At 39.0% G+C, this 13561-nt stretch overlaps 1 protein-coding gene and 1 pseudogene across 2 annotated transcripts in view; one reads left to right on the top strand and one right to left on the bottom strand.

Moving 5' to 3' along the window:
• Positions 1-13561, bottom strand: part of AP4S1 (adaptor related protein complex 4 subunit sigma 1) — a 57220-nt gene that overhangs the window by 37018 nt on the left and 6641 nt on the right. Inside the window, exon 1 of one of the 2 annotated variants that reach the window (XM_053224343.1) lies at positions 9799-11347. The exons of the other annotated variant lie outside the window; for it this stretch is intronic. The gene's annotated coding sequence lies outside the window, so the exon portion shown is untranslated. Of the gene's footprint in view, positions 1-9798; positions 11348-13561 lie in introns of those variants that run through there. 2 annotated transcript variants of the gene reach the window in all.
• LOC106976404 (small nuclear ribonucleoprotein G-like) lies at positions 11095-12787 on the top strand (annotated as a pseudogene).

Genomic DNA, 13561 nt, shown 5'->3' with positions numbered 1-13561 from the left:
AGTAGAATGTTCCTGGGAAACCTTTACTAAGCCGAAACGGTGGTAAAGCAAAGAAGCAATTACCATTAATGTATATGGGAAAAATTTTGAGCATTCCCAGACACAAAAAAGTAACCTCTTTTAGGTTTTTCTGATGTGTAAGGGATGTAAAAAATAAATCGAGAGAAAGCACGGATCCTCAGAGACACAGTCCGAAGCTCTGGTGGCTTGATGCTGGCATGCGGAATGTAGCTGCCAAGGAAGGAACTTGGTGGGGCCACTCTTGCTGCTTGAGGTGTGCTGCCTCTGTGACTGCTCACTGCAACACGGATGCTCGACACTATTTTGTCATAAGCATGAAATGCTCTCTGGATTTCTTTCAGTTAATGACAACAGGTACTAATGTAGATCTTTCCTAAAAGCAAAATCTTACTAATAGAAGGAGATACCTGTATGTATGTTGATACTCTCTCCTCCAGGAAGTCCTCCAGGGAGCTTAATTTCTCCCACCCATTGGAAGGTGACCTGGACTTAGTGACTCACTTCCAAAGGACAGCATATGGAAGTGGAAAACGGGAACCTCACAGTAGAGAAACCTGGCACACACCACCTCAACCAAGTGATGAAGGCTAACATCATCAGTGGCGTCATGTCCCCCTGATATGAGGTGATGAGAAAAGTATTTCATCTCTGTGGTGTTCTTCCCCAAACCCATAACCCCATTCTAATCATGTGAAAATACATTAGACAAAACCAAATTAAAGGACATTCTAAAAAATATCTGACCTGTATTTCCCAAAACTGTCAAGATCAGGAAAAACAAGGGAAATGGGAGAAACCGTTACAGATCACAGCAGATTAAGGAGATAATGGTGACCACACGAAATGTGGTATCTTGGAAGAGAACAAGGACATTAATAAAAAATTGGTGAGGGGCACCTGACTGACTCATTCAGAAAAGGATGCAACTCTTCATCTTGGGGTTGTAAATTTGAGCCCCACGTTGGGCGTAGAGATTACAAATAAATAAATAAACAAACTTAGAAAGTTAATAATAATGCTACCCATGTTGGTTTTTTAGATGTGATAAATATACCAAAGATGAAATGACAACATTAGAGGAAATGGGTCTGGTATTCAGAAATTCTCTATCTTTGCAACTCTTTCATAAATCTAAAATGATTCCAAATAAAAAGCTTACTCTTTAAAAAGGAGAGGGGTGGGGTGCCTGGGTGGCTTACTCAGGTAAGCATCTGACTTGAGCTCAGTTCATGATCTCATGGTTTGTGGGCCTGAGCCCCACATCAGGCTCTATGTTGACAGCTGGGGAGCCTGGCGCCTGCTTCAGATTCTGTGTCTCCCTCTCTCTCTGCCCCTTCCCCACTTGCACTCTCTCTCTCTCTCTCTCTCCTCTCAAAAATAAATAAACATTAAAAAAAACAAGAGGGGTGTCTGAGTGGCTCAGTCAGTTAAGCTGCCAAGTCTTGATTTCAACTCAGTTAATGATCCCAGGGTTGTGGGATTGAGCCCTCCATTGGCTCTGCACTAAGCATGGAGCCTGCTTGAGATTCTCTCTCTCTCTCTCTCTCTCTCTCTCTCTCTCTCTCTCCCTTTGCCCCTCTTGTTTCCATGTGCTCTCTCTCTAAAATAAAATTTCAAAAAAATTGGGGGGGGGGGCGCCTGGGTGCCTCAGTCGGTTGAGCATCCGACTTCAACTCAGGTCATGATCTCACGGTTGTTGAGTTTGGGCCCCGTGTCAGGCTCTATGCTGACAGCTCGGAGCCTGGAGCCTGCTTCAGATTCTGTCTCCCCCCACCTCTGCCCCTCCTCCACTCGTGCTCTGTCTCTCTCTCTCTCTCAAAAATAAAATAAACATTAAGATTTTTTTTTAATAAAAAAATTTCTTTTTTAAGGAGAGAGGGGTGCCTGGTTGGGTCAGTCAGAAGAGAATGCGACTCTTGATCTTGGGGTCATGTATTAGAGTGAAAAGGGTTTGTTTGTTGGTGTGTCTGTGTGTATAAGTCTATGTCATATTGGCTATATTAGTTATATTTGCTTATTGTTTAAATATCTAAATTTTTATCAGTATATTAAGGATATTTAGGTATGAGGTTTATTTTTATTAACATTCTCAATAATGACACTTCAGGCTTTCCTATTTTCTTTTACCTAAGAGGCATACTAATTTTAATAGATGGTGTGTGTGTGTGTGTGTGTGTGTGTGTGTGTGTGTATGTGTCAAGGTATATGTTCTATAAATGGCTTAGTCTGCTCTTTGGTCAAACTCTGTTCTGACCTGGATAACCTCTGACTCCCAGTAATTCTTCTGCCACACATCACCATTTGGGAGCTTTCCTTCTTTTCCCCTAGTTCAGGGTTCAGAAAAGCTTTTCCTGCAAAGGGCCAGGTAGTATTTTAGGCTCTGAGGGCCATATGGTCTCTCTCTCAACTAGTTACTCTGCTACTGCAGAATGAAAGCAGCCCACATGATATAAATAATATGTAAAGCCATGGGTGTAGCGTGTTCCAAGAAAACTTTATTTATAAAAGTCAGCAACTGGATGTGGTCTGCAGGCTATAGTCTGCTCTGCTATAGACCAATGCTTATCAAATTTAATGAGCACACAAATCCCTTGGGGGAGCTTGTTAAAATATAGAATCTGATTTAGTAGGTCTGGAGCAGGAACCATACATGGAGTGGCAAAGCATAGAAGACTCATTAAAGTGCACACCTACAAGGTCATGAAGTTCACCTTTCTCAACATCAAGTCAGACTAAATAACAAGAACTGAGTGCTTACCAGGTACAAGACAGCAAGAAACAGAGTAAACAGAAACACAGGTGTGATGATAATTTCTTTAATTCGGTCATAGCTCTTAAACCATAGAATGCTGGATTGAGGGGGCAAGCTTTTATTTTTTTTTAATTAAGTTTATTTCGAGAGAGGGACAGTGTGAACAGGGGAGGGTCAGAGAGAGAGAGAGAGAGAGAGAGAGAGAGAGAGAGGGAGAGAAAATCCCAAAAAGGCTCCGTGTTGCCAGCACAGAGCAAGATGTGGGCTTGAACTCACGAAACCACGAGATCATGACCTGAGCTGAAACTATGAGTCAGACACTTAACTGACTGAGCCACCCATGCACCCTGAGGGGGCAAGCTGTCTTGACATGTCACCCCAAATGTCCTCAGTTTCATCAGGTGCTCTGGCTAGCTGGTCTCATCCCTCATGGCTTCAGCTGGTCTCTCTCAAAGCTGTACATATTTTGGAATATAATGACATTTCCAGGAAGCAGACAACCATTCTTTTGTCAAGAATTCACTAGTAGCTGACTAGGCCACCTGGGTGGTATTCAACTCTTGATTTTGGCTCAGGTCATGATATTACGGTTCATGAGATGGAGCTCTGTGTTTGGCTCTGTGCTGACAGTGCAGAGCCTGCTTGGGATTCTCTCTCTCTCTCTCTCTCTCTCTCTCTCTCTCTCTCTCTCTCCCTTCTCCTCCTCCCCCACTTCCTCTCTCTCTCAAAATAAATAAACATTAAAAAAAAAGAATTTACTAGTAGTTGACTAGAATATTTCACTTAACCTCAAGAAATTACAACAATGCATTTAGTCCTTCACATTTCACCATGACACAAAACCAACTCAAAATAGGTCAGACCTAAATATAAGTAAAACTATAAAACTTTTTTTAAGTTGTTTAAATTTTTTTTATGTTTATTTACTTTTGAAAGAGAGAGAGACAGGGCGTGAGCAGGGGACGGGCAGGGAGAAAGGGAGACACAGAATCCGAAGCAGGCTCCAGGTTCTGAACTATCAGCACAGAGTCTGATGTGGGGCTTGAACACACGGACTGCGAGATCATGACCTGAGTCGAAGTCAGATGCTCAACCAACTGAGCCACCCAGGCACCCCATAACTATAAACTTTTAGAAGAAACAGATTTGAGACCAAAAGAACAATCTGTAAATTGAAAAAAATTGATAAACTTTTTTTAAGTTTATTTATTTTGAGACAGAGGGAGAGAGGGAGAGAGAATCAATGTGGGGCTCAATCTTACGAAGGAAGAGATCATGATCTGACCCAAAATCAGATCATGAATCAGTCGGTTAAGTGTCCAACTTAACCGACTGAGCCACCCAGCCCCTAATAAGCTGGATTTTATTATACTAGAAAATTTGTACTTCAAAAGACACCATTAAGAAAATGCAAAGTCACAGACTGGGCGAAATTATTTGCAAATCATATATCTAATAAAGGACTTGTATTTACATGAAAGACTCCTTACTAGCAAGACAACCAACACAACTGAAAAAATGGACAATTTGAAAGTACATGTGAACAATGAGGACATGCGAATTGCTAATAAGTACATGAAAGAATGTTCAACATCATTAATCCTTAGGAAAATTCAAATTAAAACCACAACAAGATACCATTTCACACCTAATTTGAGTGGCTATAATAAAAAAAAGAGAGAAAATAACGAGGGCTGGCCAGGATGTAGAGGCACTGGAACCCCAAAGCAGTGCTGATGGGAAAGTAAATGTTACTGCCACTTTGGAAAACAATTTGGCAGTTTTAAAAAACTCCAACACAAATCTACCATATCATCTAGGCATTCTACTTTTAAGTATAAGCCAAAGAGAAATGAAACTACACCCGCAGAAAACTTGCACATGAATGTTCACAGAAGCATTATTCGTAATAGCCAAAAAGTGGAAACAACCCAAATGTCTACCAGCTAGCTAATGAATGGATAAACAAAATATGGTATATCTACATACAATGGAAAATGACCCAGCAATAAAAGGCAACAGAAGACTTCTTTGACATGCTACTAAATGGATGGACCTTGAAAACATTAAGTGAAAGAAGCCAGAGACAAAATACTATCTACTAAATGATTCCATTAATCTGAAATGTCCAGCAAAGGCAAATTTATACAGATAGAAAGCACAGTAGTAGTCAATTGGGGCAAGAAGAGGTTTAGGGGAAAATGGGGATGGGGTTTCTTTTACGGATGATGAAAATCTTCTAATATTGTATTTATTTGTGTGAAAATATTTGCACAACTTTGTAAACTTACGAAAAATCATTGTACATGTACATTACATAAAGTTCAGAGCTACTATGCAGCAATAACCAGAGAAGGAAGTAATTATACTAAAAATGCATTTTGCTTAAATCTGGATGGTAGGATTAGGGGCAATTTTTATTCTCTATCTTTACTTTGCCTTATTTCCCAAGTTTTAAGAGATCTGTTGCTTTCTGTCACACACAAAAAGTTTGTTTAGGAACGCTGAGCTGCGTTACATAATTTTTGAAATTATGCAACTGGAAAATAAATGTTAACTCAAACTAATTAAGCTATTGTTTCATTTATTGTGACATTTCTAAATGTGGTATTTCTTTAAAACGTGTACTGTTTTTCAAAGTGGACATGTTGACAGCATCTATCAGTATGGACTAAACATTGGCAACATGGAAATACAAACTACTAGATTCTACTTGCCACATCATATCGATTCCCACAGGCCTCAAAGTTATCTAGCTGTTTTGGAATGTCTCCATCCGTAAATGAGAGGAAATACTGGTCAGTAGCAGATGTTCACCTAATTTGGATCACCTCCCTCAGAGTCTGTAATATGTTGTATATTCTTTCTTTATACACTAAAACAGTTTCTTTGCTTCATATTTAACTGGAATTCTTCAATGATTCAGTTTTCCCATCTGTCATCTAAGAATAATAACAGCTGCCTCACAGAGTTACTGTGAGGATGAAATGACATGAAGGAAATGTACAGCACTTAGAGCCCCCCTTTTTGAAAACTTCCTCATCCTCCTCCCTAGTGTAGGTTAGATATTCTTCCCAATAGATTCTTGCTGCTGCAGTTCTAAGACTACTGTAATTTGACTTCAGGAAACCTGTCACCCACTCTTCCTTTCTCTCCAACCATTCCTCTCCTCCAATCTCTCTCTTTTTTATGATCCAGAATACATTTTCCATAGCTTCACTGGAGACTCTTCCTTTGTGTTAAATCCCTGGGTCACTCAAGAAATACCTCAACCACATTTGAGTAATTTGGCATTTAACACATTTACACGTGTGCTGCTTTTAAAACTTCGTTTTAGGGGCACCTGGGTGGTTCAGTTGGTTAAGTGTCCGACTCTTGATTTTGGCTCAGGTCAAGATCTCACAGTTCTTGGGAATAGACGCCTGCATGGACTATTCATTCTGTCTGTCTCTCTCTCTCTCTCTCTACCTCTATCTCCACCGATGCCCCACCCCCTCCCCTGTACCCCAATTGTGCTCTTTCTCTCTCTTAAAATAAATAAACACTAAAAAAAAATAAAACTTGCTTTTAAAGTAGTTAAAACGCTTTAAAATGTTAAATTTTGGGGCACCTGTCTGGCTCAGTCAGTATAATATGCAACTCTTGACCTTGGGGTTGTAAAGTTCGAGCCCTCACGTTGGATATACAGATTACTTAAAAATAAAGTCTTAGGGGCGCCTGGTGGCTCAGTCGATTAAGCGTCTGACTGTTGATTTCGACTCAGGTCATGATCTCACAGTTTGTGAGATGGAGCCCCGCGTCGGCTGTCATGCTGAAAGCACGGAGCCTGCCTTGGATTTTGTCTGTCTCTCTCTGCCCCTACCCCATTCGCTCTTGCTCTCTCTCTGTCACAATACATAAATATATATTTTTAATGTTTGTTTATATTTGAGAAAGAGACAGAGCACAAGCAGGGAAGGGGCAGAGAGAGAGGGAGACAGCATCTGAAGCAGGCTCCAGGTTCTGAGCTGTCAGCACAGAGCCCGATGGGGGGCTCAAACTCATGAGCTGGGAGATCATGATCTGAGCCGAAGTCGGATGCTTAACTGACTGAGCCACCCAGGCGCCCCAATAAATAAATATCTTTAAGATATAAATAATAAATAAATAAAATCGTAAAAAAAATAAATAAAATGTTAAATTTTAGTCAAATTCAGGATTTGTGGAAATCCCAAAGCTCCTATTTCTGTAGAAAAGTACTTTGGGAATAAACCTCAATACTCTGGTCTGTCATTTTTCTAGGAATATATCTGAAAAATTTCTAAAGCTTCATTAGACCCTAAAATCTAAAGGCATTTTGGTAAATTGATCAAAAAGTCTCATCAAGTACACTTATCACAGTGAGCACTAGCGCTAAGTCATATACAGAATTGTAGAATCACTATAGTGTACACCTGAAACTAATGTAACATTGTCAACTATACTTCAATAATGAAAATTTTTTTTTAGAAATCTCATCAAATTCGGTCCAAGATACAAGTTTAAGTAAGGGTGGTTACTTGTAACTTTAAAAAATACATAAATAAATCAATCAGAGATAAGCTAGCAGTTTTACTGAAAAAGGTAGATATTGTATTTTTGGAGATGTTCAAGTATCAGACTTCCTATCCTAAATAAGAGGGTGAACTGTAAGGTCTTTACAGCAACATGATTCAGGCAGGGGGAGAAAAGTCATATTTCAAAAACTGAGGATGAGGATTTATGTACTATAAATAGACCATTACATTGTCTGTTTGAAAGTACTTGTTTTATTTTTACTCATTAGTCATCTCTGTGTGTGTGTGTGTGTGTGTGTGTGTGTGTGTGTGTGTGTGTGTGTGTAGTGGGGGATGGAGGGATTGAGAATAGACTCCCCATCAGTCATCTGCCAGAGAGGTATTGACTACCAGGTCTGGTGGTGGTGGGAGGTATTGTACAGTTTAAAGATACAAATTGATAATGGCTGCAGTTCACACGAGCCTGTTGTTGTTGTTGTTGTTGTTGTTGTTGTTGTTATCTTACCTTCTACTCTTCTTTGGATAGAAAAGCTGCTTTGGGGCAAATAATGAGACTCATAATAATGGCTCAAATAATGGGACTCAACCTTCCCATTACTACATGCAATAGAGATAACAGTATTTATCTTTTGAAATCTAAGTTTTTTCTTCTAAAATTATCTTTCTTCTATTTAGTTTTATGTGGAGGGTAATTTATTTTGAAATTTAAAATAACATTAAAATAGGGAATACATTTTATTTTGACAAAACATGGGCATGGGTTAAAAAGAGTGAAGAAATACCATTGTGGGGGTAATCTTACTCTAAATTGTTCGGGGGTGCCTAGGTGGCTCAGTCGGTTAAATGCCAAGTGGTGACTTGGGCTCAGGGCATGATCCCCTGGTATGTGAATTCCACCCCCATATCAGGCCCTGTGCCTTCATCGCCCAGCCCTCTTTGGATCCTTGGTCTCCATCTCTCTCCATCCCTCCTCAACTTGTGTGTGTGCGCACACTCTCTCAAAAATAAATAAATTTTTAAAAATAAGAAGAAGATAAATTGTTTTGGTTAAAATTAGCCACACAAATTAAATACTTGTGCTTAATGACTAAAAATCTTTATCGGATTTTTGGACTAACAAAGACATCCAGTATCTTAGTTTTAGAGAAGAGTTAGTGCAGAGCAGAGATCTAGAGGTCTCATGGCTGGGATCCTCCCAGGACTTGCTATTCTGATATTATAATGTGTTGTAAGGAGAAACTCGAGAAGATAACTGAGTTTACTACATATTACTTCCCATTCCTATAAAATGGTTATCAAGTTTCCCCCTCAAACTAGAAATATTTCAAACCAGATATTCTGGATTCTGATAAATTTAACTTCTTTCTTTTCTTTTCTTTCTCTCATGTAAGTAATCTCTACACCCAACATGGGGCTCAAACTCACAACCTTGACATCAAAAGTTGCATGCTCTACTGACTGAGCCAGCCAGGTGCCCCTAACTTCTGTACTTCTTTCTTTTATTTAAAATTTTTTTTAATGTTTATTTTTTGAGAGAGAGAGCGAGCAATCGGGGATGGTCAGAGAGAGAGAGAGGGAGACCCAGAATCCATAGTAGGCTCCAGGCTCTGAGCTGTCAGCACAGAGCCTGAAGTGGGGCTCTAACTCACGAACCGTGAGATCATGACCTGAACTGAATGAAGTAAGCCACTCAACCAACTGAGCCACCCAGGTGCCCCATAACTTCTGTATTTCTTAAGTTAGATAGGTCTTGTTAATTCTTGCTGGGCATCTGACTGCCAATGAAAACTGTGAAAGCTATACAAAGACAGACTTTTCTTATACATTTGTCCTTCTGAAGCTTAGTCATCTAACAGCATCGCATTAGGATTTGAATGACAGGCCTATGAAGTGCTCTTAAAGGGTCAAGTGCAATGTTACAGATTTTAAATTCAAATCAAACTAAAGCAATTTGGAATTAAAATTTGATTTGCTGATGTTCCTATCATTTTGTGTCAAATAAAGAAAAAACAAAACATCACTGGGATACAAAGGAATCTCACTTTACATAAAATGTATCTCTGAGAAGTTGACTACACATTGAATTTAAATACTATACTGGAATTATGGAAAATGCTTATATAAAACAATCACTCCATAATTTATCTCCAAATAATGTGTTTCAACACTGTAAATTTTTTTTAATCTAATGTTCACATTACTTAAGGAAAAATTAGTTACTCTGTGAATTTTTTCTAAAAAATATACAAGAAAATCGTACTATGTGTTAAAGCTCTTACTTCAAGAGCTTCTTAATTACATAAAGTATGTCCTGAGTTAAAATCAAGCATATCAGAATCTCTATCAATAATTTCAGGGCCTGAAGATATCATGTGGAAAATTATGGCTCCAATAACAAATTCTTTCTGCAGATCATCACTCTGAACAGAAGAAGCAATGAAACACAAAAATTATTGCATTAAGCTTCAGTTTGGGGATCAGTTTACTTACCTAACAGGATCTATCTTTTTCATTAGTGACACAGCCACCACAAATGAGTAATTAATGCTCCCAATATTTGATGGTGGTTGTGAAAGACCTTCTCAGCTGTATCCTGAAAGGCAGTATTCACTCTTTGGAATATGATGTGTGAACATGACCCAACAAACTAACTCATGAGGGGAGATAATAATAGTAGAAAACACTTAACACAGTACTTACTAAACAGCCAGGTGCTGTTTTGAATATTTTACCTACATTCAGTTAATCCTCATAGTAGCTCTATGAGTTACAGACTGTTTTTATTTCTACTTTATAGATGTGCAAACTTAGTCACTTGCCAAAGGTCACCCAGTAAAACAGTGGAGAAAGGACTCAAGGCTGGTTAGTCTGACTCCAGAGTCTGTGCTCCTATCCACTGCTCTTTACCTCCAGGTTTGCCTCAAGACACCAGTAATGCAGTGATGGCAGTAATATGACCAGGGATGCACAATTTCACTCTTCATTCACTAGTGTAAATCTCACTCGAGCCGGTTGTACTCTCTGTACAAAACCTTTAACTGGCTAACGTGCATATTTTGGCAGTTTGATTCTGATCCTGGAGCAAAACACAAAAGGTGCAATTCTAACAGATTATTTGCTTTTAGTTGAGCTCAACATGGAGCCTAAAATGATTCAGGCAGATAATGTGCAAATTTAGGACAGTAAAACTCATATTACTACATTTACAACAGCGTGCTTTACATTTGTAATTAGACCTAAACTTCCAAAATTCCTACGTCTGATTTGCCCTCTTAGTGAGTTCAGCTAATCTCCCTTTCTACTTCCAATAAATAAAACATACCCAGCAAATGCTGTCCAAGGCAAGTTTGCAGACACGTATCTGAATTTAGTATCATTCTCGTTCAGATCAAATATCAGAGTGAATGCAGGGCTTTTCAGGTGGCCTGCTTGGCTGCCCTTTGCCCAGGAGCACCTTTTGCTTTTCTGAATTGCACAATAAGGGATAGCAACATGTTATAGTTCCCACTGAAAATGTACATAGGATATTAAAGTTGTCAGACAAGAGCTGGCCCAACTGTTGCCCCAAGGATATTCATACTTGAATTTATACTCGCTTAAATATCTCACAATCCTTGAAGAGCAAAAATGTCTCGAATACTTTAGTAGTGGTCCAATGAAACTATTTCAGTAGCAGGCTGTATTAACTTTAGGTTAAGTAGCAGGCAATTTAAACTTTAAAATGCCAAGAGTGTAGACAGGCAAGGGAGTGGTGATAGCAGCAGAGTAGTTTTGGGAGCTCCCAGGATGCCCTCAGAAAAAAATGGTGATAGCAGCAAAGATGGGGGAAAAAACCCACAAGTCTATAGGCAACATCTTTACCAAAAATTGGGTGAAAACAACCCCTGGAACTCTAGAACTCTAATGGGTAGAGTAAATCTACACTTAGCAACAAAAACTGGGTGACCCCAACTGTGCTGGCTAGAGTGGAGGTTTGAAACTGTGGTCTTGTAAGGGTCAAAAGAGAAAAAGAATCCAGAAATTGCCAAGTCTTCATCCAAAGGAAGGGACCCCGCTCCCCCATTTGAAGTGAGAGGCTTCCCCCCGCCCCCCCCCAAAAAAAAGAAATGAGAGACCCAGGAGTGAATCTAAGAACCACTGTGAGAACTGGGAGGAGTCCTGGCAGGGTCTCTTTTGCCAATGAGTACAAGGAAAGGTCCCAACCAGGACACTAAAGGGCAGGCAACACCTAGCACAAGCTCTTTTGTAGGACAGATCCCACGCTGAAGAGGAACTACTGAGGGTGGAACATAATATATCTGTTAAAAGAAAATTAGCTAGCTAGCTAGGGCTGACAAAGCTAGATCAAGCTGATCAAGATTAGTGCATTACAAAAATTAAGACAACTAGACATTACGTGCTGCCTGGTGTGATGCAATAGAAAGTACACTGCATCCCCAGTGGAGAAGTGTTTTGCCAAAAAAATAAATAAAACCTGAATCAAACGTAGCCTCTAGAGCTAGATCTAGTTTACAGAACATATGGAGGAGAAAGGAATATGCTAAATAATACCATAAAAATGCAATCAGCCAAAAGTGGAAAATTCTATAGGAGAAATAACCTGGTCTCTTCAACAAAATGGCATGACAATATTGGGGTGAGGGGAAGGCAAAATCAACAAAGAGCTAAAGATATATCAACTAGATGAAATATGTGGATTTTGTTAGGATCCTGATTTGAAGTCACCAAGTCTTTTTTTTTTTTTTTTTTTTTTTAGAGAGAGAGAGAGAGAGAGAGAGGAGAGAGCAAGCATGAGCAGGGGAGAGGGGCAAGGGGCAAAAAGAGAGAGAATCTTAAGCAAGCAAGCCCCACAAATCTTAAGCTGGATGCCAGGTTCGATCCCACAACCCTGGGATCATGACCTAAGCCAACATCAAGAGTCGGTCACTCAACTGACTGAGCTGCCCAGGCAATCCGTGAAGGCATGAACTCTTTAAAAAAAATTTTTTTTGACACAATTGGCAGAAATTGAATATGAACTAAGGATTAGACTACATAAAGAAATTACCATTAACTTTGTAGGTATGACATTGATATTGTGGTATATTAAAAAAAAAAAAAAAGGTCCTAATCTGTAAAGATACTTAGAGAAGTATATACCAATGAAATAATATGATGTCTCAGATTTATTTTAAAATATTAATGGGCTTGCCTTGGGAGCATGGGGGAGGCCATGAATACTGTTTCAGTGCATCTTTGATCTTGTCAAGTAATATCACGAGCAAAGCTTACCTTCCCAAGTTGAAAAATTTAGGGCCAAGAAGCTGTAATTGAAATTAAAAAGGGGCACATGTGTCCAAGGAATATTGAGGAATTTGACAGCTTTATGAAACTTGTGATAAATGAATGCATCGAGATGGCAGTTAGTGGGCAACAGAACAATACTGGAAAGGTGGTAATATGAGGAAATAGTATCATCATGTTAGAAGCCTTAGAATGAGTTTAAACAAAGGCTTATTCACTACAGAAATCAACTGCTTTCACACGTCTCCTCTCCAATGAGCCAGTTTTACTATGATATGGAAATGGCTGCATACATTTTTATATTAAACTGTTTTATTAAATAAATTTTTGTAAGAGTAAAAAAAAAAATTCCTCAGAAAAAAGGTGGACTAGATGAACTAAGAAGAGCAAAACCTTGATAAGTGTTGAAAGTGTAGTCATAAGACCTTTTTCCTATTTTTACATGATTGAATTTTTTTTTTTTTTTAAGATTTTATTTTTAAGTAATCTCTATACCCAATGTAGAGAAGCTCGAACTTACAACCCGGAGATCAAGTTGCATGTTCTCCTGACTGAGTTAGATAGGCACCCCATGATTGAAATTTTTCAAAATAGGGGCGCCTGGGTGGCTCAGTCGGTTAAGTGTCCGACTATAGCTCGGGTCACGATCTCACAGTTTGTGGGTTCGAGCCCCGCGTCAGGCTCTGTGCTGACAGCTCAGAGCCTGGAGCCTGCTTCGGATTCTGTGTCTCCCTCTCTCTCACTCTGTGCCTTGCCTGCTCACACTCTGTCTCTGTCTCTCTCAAAAATAAACATAAAAAAATTAAAAAAACTTTTTTTCAAACTAAAAAAATAGGAAAAGTCTATGCACCACATGATTTAGAATATCTAATTACTATATTAAAACCTATAAAGCAAAAGGAGCAAAGGAGAACAGGATTTATTTAAAAATGCTCTGAAGAATTCTTCAATCTTTTTTTGTGGGGTAATC

The sequence above is a fragment of the Acinonyx jubatus genome, chromosome B3, assembly GCF_027475565.1.
Source record: "Acinonyx jubatus isolate Ajub_Pintada_27869175 chromosome B3, VMU_Ajub_asm_v1.0, whole genome shotgun sequence".
Classification (NCBI taxonomy): Eukaryota; Metazoa; Chordata; class Mammalia; order Carnivora; family Felidae; genus Acinonyx; species Acinonyx jubatus.
This window is presented reverse-complemented; position numbering and strand designations above follow the sequence as displayed.